This window comes from Manacus vitellinus, unplaced genomic scaffold (assembly GCF_001715985.3).
Source record: "Manacus vitellinus isolate BGI_N305 unplaced genomic scaffold, ASM171598v3 scaffold_46_pilon, whole genome shotgun sequence".
Classification (NCBI taxonomy): domain Eukaryota; kingdom Metazoa; phylum Chordata; class Aves; order Passeriformes; family Pipridae; genus Manacus; species Manacus vitellinus.
Window position 1 is genome coordinate 5501460 of NW_021940578.1, and position 8044 is coordinate 5509503.

Here is an 8044-nt window from a genome sequence, read left to right on the forward strand (position 1 = left end):
GCGAGTTGGAATGGTTTCTAATGTCATTTTTTTATTTCCTGGCTCCAGATCCCCGTGCATGTTTAACACAACCTGGCAGATGCTGATGAATCACAGATCCAAGCCTAAGTTGGCACAGAGACGAGGAAAAACCCCTGGGTTTCTTTATTTGGTTTTTTTTTTTTGGTTGGTTTTGGTTTTTTTTTTTAACTAAATTTCTGTTTTGCAGAACTCCCTCCTCTACAATCCAGCTCTCTGCAGTTCCTGAGTGTTTCTCAGAGATTCTGAGCAGTAAAACCAGTGGCAGGAGGTAACCTCAGAAAGAGAGAGCCTGGGCTTGCACAAGCTGCGATTTCACAACCCGTGTTATGAAATTAAAGCTGTTCTGTTGAGGTTTTTTTTTTTTTTTACTGCTCTGTAACGTGTCAGAGCAACATCCTGATATAGTAAACTTGAAGTTTACTCACAGCAGCTGCTTTTAAACGAGGGGACAAGTCCTTGCCTGCGTTTTAACTTCCCTAAGCAGGGTTGTGACGTTGTGGATGTGCCTTAGTTTTAATAAATTTAGAGGCTGGTTATTTTATATTGGCACCTCGGTGTTATGTTGGCACCTGGCTCAGGTAATTACACAGATAATTGAATTAAACTGGAGAGACACAAAGAGGAGGGAACAGAGCTGAGGCAGGAGACAGGTTGGATTCATGCTCAGCCTCCCCCCTCTGCTTGTGTCTTTTTAACAGAATTTCTTGGGGTTTGGGGGTTTTTGTTTGGTTTTCTGATGTTTTTTTTTTTCATTCAGACCCCCACAGTCTCTCCCAGACCTTTCTGCTATTTATCTCCTATTACCAATATTTTTACCTGGGCTTTCCAGAAACTTCAGTTTCAGAAACACCAGTAAATAATGAGAAGAAACACATCAACTCAGCAAATAAACAAACCAAAGTAAATAAATACAAGTAAGTAAATAAATAAAACTAACTAAATAAATACGACTAAGTAAATAAATAAAACTAAGTCATTCAGGACTTCTTCCAAGTTCTAGGAAACTTCTTTCTACCCCATAAAACCAAGGAGATCACAAGGGTTCTGCTCCATCAGGCCAGTGGCCAGCACTGTTCTGATGGTCCCCTGATGGGATCTTTAACTCAGAGCAATGAACCCCCAGCAAGGCAAGAGCTGTGGAGCAGATTAAAGTCAATAAATACCTGTTCAGGGTGCTGTTAGAAGGAGGAAAGCATGTTCTGGGCTCTTGATTTCTACCCCTGAAGAGTCTTCTCTCCAGAGGGGCTTTTTTTGTGTTTATAAAAGTGTCCTCTTGTTGTCCCAGCTCCGGGTGTTTTTTCCTGGCACAGGACAAGTGACCTCCAGGAGCTCCCAGTGCACGAGTGGCCTCAGAGCTGCAACCCAAGGATCTTTTATACCTTCCTGTCTGGAGGTGACTTTACCTGCTCCACCTGCCCTTCCCCAGCCCCACTGAATCATTCCCTGGCTCCGAGCGCTCCCGCTCCGGCCGGTTCCTGTGACAAACAGGGCAGGCTGGAATGCTCCTGATAAGGGACACCTGCCTGGGAGAAATGCTTTGTTATTCCTCTTCCCTGACCCTCTGCTCGCTGGTAAATTCTGGTTTTTAGGGGGGTTTTAATCGCTTCCCATAACCTGTTGTTTTCTGGGTTGTTTCCCGGTTGCGTTTTTGCCTCCCGAAAGAAAATTTCACCCCCAAACTTCACCTCTCTTATCATGCCCCCATAAAACCTAAATGATTTGGAAGTGCCTTATGGCAGAAACCAGATTCTGACAGTCCCATTTCTTATGGCTGGCTGAGGGGAAAACTAAACGGTTGTGATAGAAAATCCAGGATAATTCGAAAGCTGTTTGTAAATTAATTGAACCACTCCACACACCCATCTGCCTGCTTTGAGCCCCTCTGAATGGATTGGCACAGGGAGGGAATTTCATTCTTTGCAGCTTAATATTTCTTAATATTTCTTGTGGAGAAATATTATTCCACCTGCAAAGCTTGTGTGTGGTTCAAAGGACATCAGCCCACGAGCCAGAAAAAGAACCAGCAAATTTACATTTGTGGGCAGATAAGGACACAAAAGAGGGGTGGGGGGGAGAGACAAACATTCAGCATTTATTCCAGCCCTCATTTGATGCAGACACTATTTTTCTTTGTTCAGTTTCTCCACAAAACCAACACTCATAAATAACTGGATTTATTTTTTTTTTCAGGCCAGTATCAGGAAGTGCCTTCTTTAGAAATGGGTGAAAGACATCCTGGAACTCTCTTGGGACAGAGAACTGTCTAAATCTCACTGATTTTAGGGGCAGTCAGATAGAACTGGCTTTGGATTCAACATTCCTCTATTCCAGGTCACACCGTCCAAGGAGCTAAATAAGAGAAGTGTGTTAAAATCACCAAAGCTTTAGGATTAATTATGTTTTAGGATTAAAATTAAGGTTCCTGGGTCCTTCCACAGCATTGTTCTCCAGTGGATTCCTGCTGAGCTCCATGGGTGGTTCTAGAAGACAAACAGCCAGTGGAGATGCAGGTTTGGACTAAACTTTCCCGGAGCTGCATCCCAGGAGAGCGTGGGAATGACAATCCCTGCAGGAGGCTGAGCTGGCAGCACCTCATGGAGCACTTCCCAGGTATTTATCCCTCACTCAGGGATGAGTGGGGCTGGCAGCAAGCACTGCCTGCAGCTGACACAGCAGGATGTTGGATGAAGGGATGGGAATGAGAGCTTTAGGAGTGTCCCTTAGTCATGGCAGGAGCACACTGGGCTCGGAGTTAACACCATTGCAGCACCATGGCAGGCTGTGTTATCTCAGGAAGGATCAAAAAATCTGTGGTTTGGGTCCAGCTGGGTGCCTTTAACCCTTTCCCCACTGGCAGAGTGGGATTGCTGAACAGCCATGTGAGCAGAGAGCTGCCCTGGCAGAGTTTCAGCCCTTCCAAGGCTGGTTTCCCACCAGGAATGGGTTTTATCCAACCCAGGAGCTGAGAGCCTGGGGCAAACTGGGCTCAGAGTTAACACCATTTCAGCACCATGGCAGGCTGTGTTATCTCAGGAACACACTGAGGATCCAAAAATCTGTGGTTTGGGTCCAGCTGTTTCCCCTGGAAGTCAGTGGGACAGCAAGGATTTAATTTTTAAAGCAAGGCACAGGTGCCTTTTAACCCTTTCCCCACTGGCAGCCTGGGATTGCTGAACTGCCACGTGAGTCAGGGCCAGAGTTTCAGCACTTCCAAGGCTGGTTTCCCACCAGGAATCCAACCCAGGAGCTGAGAGCCTGGGGCAAACTGGGCTCCTCCACACTCCTCCCTCTCCAAGGGCTGGAAGATGGGGATGACGAGCAGGGCTTGGCTCCCAAAAGTGAGTGGGAGGTTTGCTGTTATTTTTATCCTCTGCTCAGAGGGAGCAGAGCGAGCACAGTCAGGAGCTGGGGTGGATCCCAGGGCACAAGACCTTGGTTTTTTGTCCTAAAAGGAGCAGTGGAGCAAAGCAGGAACAGCTCCTTGGTTATAACACTGTTATTTCCTTGAACTGACTCCACGTGCAGGGCTCAGGTGCTTCTCCAAGGGATTCCCCGGTGCAGGGATGTGCAAAGAGCAGCCTGAAAACACTTGTTCCAAATTGATTTTCCACGCAGGAATGAGGATTCTGTGGCTGGAATGCTGAGATGAGAGGGAGGAGATTCAGATCCCTGCTAGGAGCGCTGGGATCTTGAGCAAAACACTGAATTTTCAGGGATTTCTGGGGCCTGTTTCCTAAATAAACAGATTGGTTTATGTCGTTCAAGAAAAGGAATCGTAAGCCTTGATTTTGGGTCTTGGATTATGGATTTTGATGGAACCTGGGAGGGATGGGTGTTGCACAGGGCTGGTCACAGCAGCTCCAGGCAGAGAGATCCTGTAGGATCCCACCTGCAGTGAATAACTGGGATTGAAACATCGACACTCTCAAACCATCAGACCCTTCCCACCATCACCTCTCCTGGTTTTCCCAGCACCAGTGACCACTGCCACCTCATCCAGGAGTGTGGGTGAAGGGATGAGATCTTCTATAGGGTTTGGATTCTTGCCAGGGGGATTTATTTAGGAGGGTTTGTCAGGAAAAAGGTTATTTCTAACAGCAGCTGGTTGAGGGCAGGACCACTGAAAACTTGCAAGCCAGTGTGAAGAGAGGCAGAGAAATAAAAACAGATGGCTGATTATATGGTTTTAAGCTGTTTCCTTGGCTTGTCTTTACCTCCACCACTGCCCAAGTGTATAACTCTTTTCATCCTTTGTGTAGTTAGTTTATCTTATCTCAGTTGATAAGTTAAACCACCCAGTAAAATGGGTGGAAAGAAAAGTCAAAATGCACCAAGCACTGAGCAGCAAAGTTCCTCTCTCCCCTTTCTCCCCTCCTCCAAGGCTGGCTGGTTTATTAAGTCCCAGCAGCACCTCTTGCTCATGTTTTGGGGGTTGTTTACAGCTCTGATTTGTGGGGGCTCCATCCTAAGGCTGTGCACGAAGCCTGAAGGGGCTTTAGGAGGCTTTTTGTGCTGGGAGAAACCTCAGGGAGCAGTTCCTGGAGCAAAAGAGCCAAACCAAGCCCTGTGGAGCCTGTGCAGGACAAAATTCCAATATATAGTGCTAGTCCTGCCTGCACAAGACACGGGGGTTCAAGTTGCTGCAAACAGGGCAAAAATATCCAGATGTGCTGGTTTGAACTGGGTGAGACCCAGCCTGGCTAAACCCAAGCCCCTGGTGCAACAGGGAGGGAAGTGTCTGAAGGGTTAAACGCAGAGATGATATTTAGATTATATTACATTTTATTTTCTTAATTCCATTTTCTGTTAGCTCACCCATTCACGTGCTCCAAGCCAGTGAAAGCACACACACACACACACATCAGATCTGTGGGTTTTGAGCCAGGTCCAGCTCAGCAGCTGAGCTCCCCACCTCCCACTTATCAGCTGCTAATCAGATGCAGAAGAAGTGGGGACCTGGTACTGCCTGAGTTCTGCTGATAAACAATTCCTTGGCCCGGAGCTAGCGCTGCTTTTTGATCCTGCAGCTGTTCCTCGGAGTCAGGAGGGCTGATGCTCCGAGCAATTACTGCTCCGGGCTGGTAAACAGCTCCATTAAGTGATGTTTCCCATCACGGCGCTCTTTTCTTTGCCTGAATTCACGTGCGGGCAGCTCCTACCCGGGTGTTGGCTCTGAAGTCTTATCATTGCTGCAGTCGTTTGTGCCCGGGCTAGACTGGGCTATTTAAATTCCAAAGGATGTGTTTGGGTACTGCCAGGAAAGAGCCGTGCTGAGTCATCAGATAAGCTGGCTGGGGAGCTCGCTGGGGGATAGTTTTAAGGTAATTATATTTTACCCTTCTCTAACTGTTTCTATCAGACAATCTGAGGGTACCTGATAGACACGGTGATTTGAGCCTTCCAGTAACTTGTGTTTGTCCAACCATGTTTCCAGCTGGGCACGTTTTACAGCCCAGGCAGTAAAAGAGAAATGCTGCCCTGATTTCTGGGCAAGTGGTGCCCCTTGGCAGGGCAGAGTCACTGCCCAGAGCAGAGGGATGAGGCTTTGAACAGGTGGTGGGGTGGGAAACACCACCAGAGTTGTGATAAATCATGGAAGGGACCTTGGGTTTGGGTTGGAAGGGACCTTCAAAGGTCAGGGAGTGTGGCAGGGACATCTTCCCCTATCCCAGGTTGCTCCAACCTGGCCTTGGGCACTTCCAGGGATGGGGCAGCCACAGCTTCTCTGGGCAACCTGTGCCAGGGCCTGCCCACCCTCCCAGGGAAGGATTTCTTCCTGCCATCTCATCTAAACCTCCTCTCTTTCAGTTTGAAGCCATTCCCCTTTGTCCTGTCACTCCAGTTCCCTCTCTGGCTTCCTTGTAGTCCCCTCAGCTCCTGCAATGTCCACTAAAGCAGATTTAGAGCAAAACTGCTCCTGTTTGAGCCACAGGTGACTCCTGTCCCTTAAGTGATGCCCACCTTCACTGTTCAGGAGCCAAGTGCCTCCATAGTTTAATCCCCCTGGCACTGGATCCCCCTGGAACACTGGACCCCCCTGGCACTGGATCCCCCTGGCACCCAGTCTTGGTCTCAATTTCCTGCAGTCACCAGGAAAGCAGCACGATTAGATAACCATTACAAGGGGCAATTTGCCTGGCACTCCGTGGCTCAGGTGACTGTCACACCTCGGGGCTCAGTGATTCAGCCACTCATGGCCAGCTGCTCACATAGCAGGAATAACATCCATTCCCTGGAGATAAGGTCAGCTCCTTTTTTTTTTTTATGTTTGTTTGGGGTTTTTTTTTGTCTTCTAAGCCCATCATTTCTGAAGGAGTAAGTGACTTGGACTGAGGGCTGAATTGTGGTTTATAAATCACTGGTGATCCCTGAGACCACGACTAGGAAGGCTGTTGGCTTTCCAAGTGTGCTGATTCCATAGTGGAAAGCTGGAGATCAACAGTCATAAACAGTGGCTCGAAGGAAGAAGAAATCCCACCAGAATTCAGGTCTGTGGGAGTATCCCAAGGACCTCATTGGGGGGATGTTAAATCATCCCAGGAGCTGCAGCTCCAGCTCCTTTAGGGGCTGTGAGAGCCTCAAGTGCAGCTGATCTGAGATCCAGTGCCCAGGAAGGAAAGGAATTACCCCCCTGAACATCAAGGGGATGCTCTTCCCACGGAGCAGGAAGGGAATTGTTGTTGCCAGCCCTGGAATGAGTGATCCAGAGGCAGCTGCAGCCATGGCATGTTGCTGAGGAGGGAGAGTGTCACGGAATCACAGGATCCTTAAGGTTGGAAAAGACCTCCAAGAGCATCAAATCCAATCACTCCCCCAGCGCTGAGCCCACCACCGAACCACGTCCCCAAGTGCCACATCTACAGGTCTTTTGAAGACCTCCAGGGATGGTGATTCCACCACTTCCAATGCCTCACCACCCTTTCCATGAAGATGTTTTCCCCACTATCCAATCTAAAGCTCCTCTGGTGCAACTTGAGGCCATTCCCTCTTGTCCTGTGGCTTTGGAGCAGAGCCCGACCCCGACCTGGGTACAACCTCCTCCCAGGGAGTTGTAGAGACCAATAAAATCCCCTTTTTCTTATACCTAAAGCCTCCTTTTGCCCAGGCTGAGCAGCCCCAGCTCCCTCGGCGATGGAGGAGGAGGGCAGAGCTCCCGGGCTCTCACGGACACCTTAATTGGCGGTTAATTGCCCTGCTGATTGTCCCAGCTCGTGTTCCTGCAGAGTTACTCACTTCCCGGTGACATCACGAGCTTGGGAAATGGCCTGTGACATCAGAGCTGAGGAGGGAATGCCTGCAGGGACCTCCTGCTGCTCCTCTCCGGGAACTTTTCCTTCCCTAACAATCCACCTGCCCTCTGCTGGCAAAATTCCCCCTTTCCCTGGAGCGGGATCCGCACCTTTGCAGCCCAGTGGATTCCTCACCCCCGGAGTGGGTTGTGCTGCCCAGAGACACATCCAGGCAGGAAGGGGGGTGGCTGGGATGGTAATTCATCCCTCCAGGGGCGTTTTTTTGGGATGCCAGACCCGAATTCCGGGCGTGTGGATCCCCACGGAAAGGACCTGCTGGTGGTGGTGAGGAGGGAGGGGGTTCCCTGTGGGGTCTGTGGTGTCACACTCTCTACCAGCACTGACCTTTCCAGGTTATAAACAGCACATTCTGAGTGGATGGATCCCTTTGGCTTTGGATGGATCCCTTTGGCTTTGGATGGATCCCTTTTGCTTTCTTCACCCCATGGGAATCCACTGATTTGAGATGGATCTGATGGTGGACAAAACTTTCCCAGCGTCCTCCAGGGACGAGGGTGACCTTAAACTCTTTAATTCTGTCTTGTTGATGGCATTGAGCTGAAGGAGGAGAGGTTTAGATCAGATTTTAGGAAGAAATCCTTCCCTGGGAGGGTGGGGAGGCCCTGGCACGGGTTGCCCAGAGAAGCTGTGGGTGCCCCATCCCTGGAAGTGTCCAAGGCCAGGTTGGATGGGCTTGGAGCAACCTGGGCTAGTGGAAGGTGTCCCTGCCCATG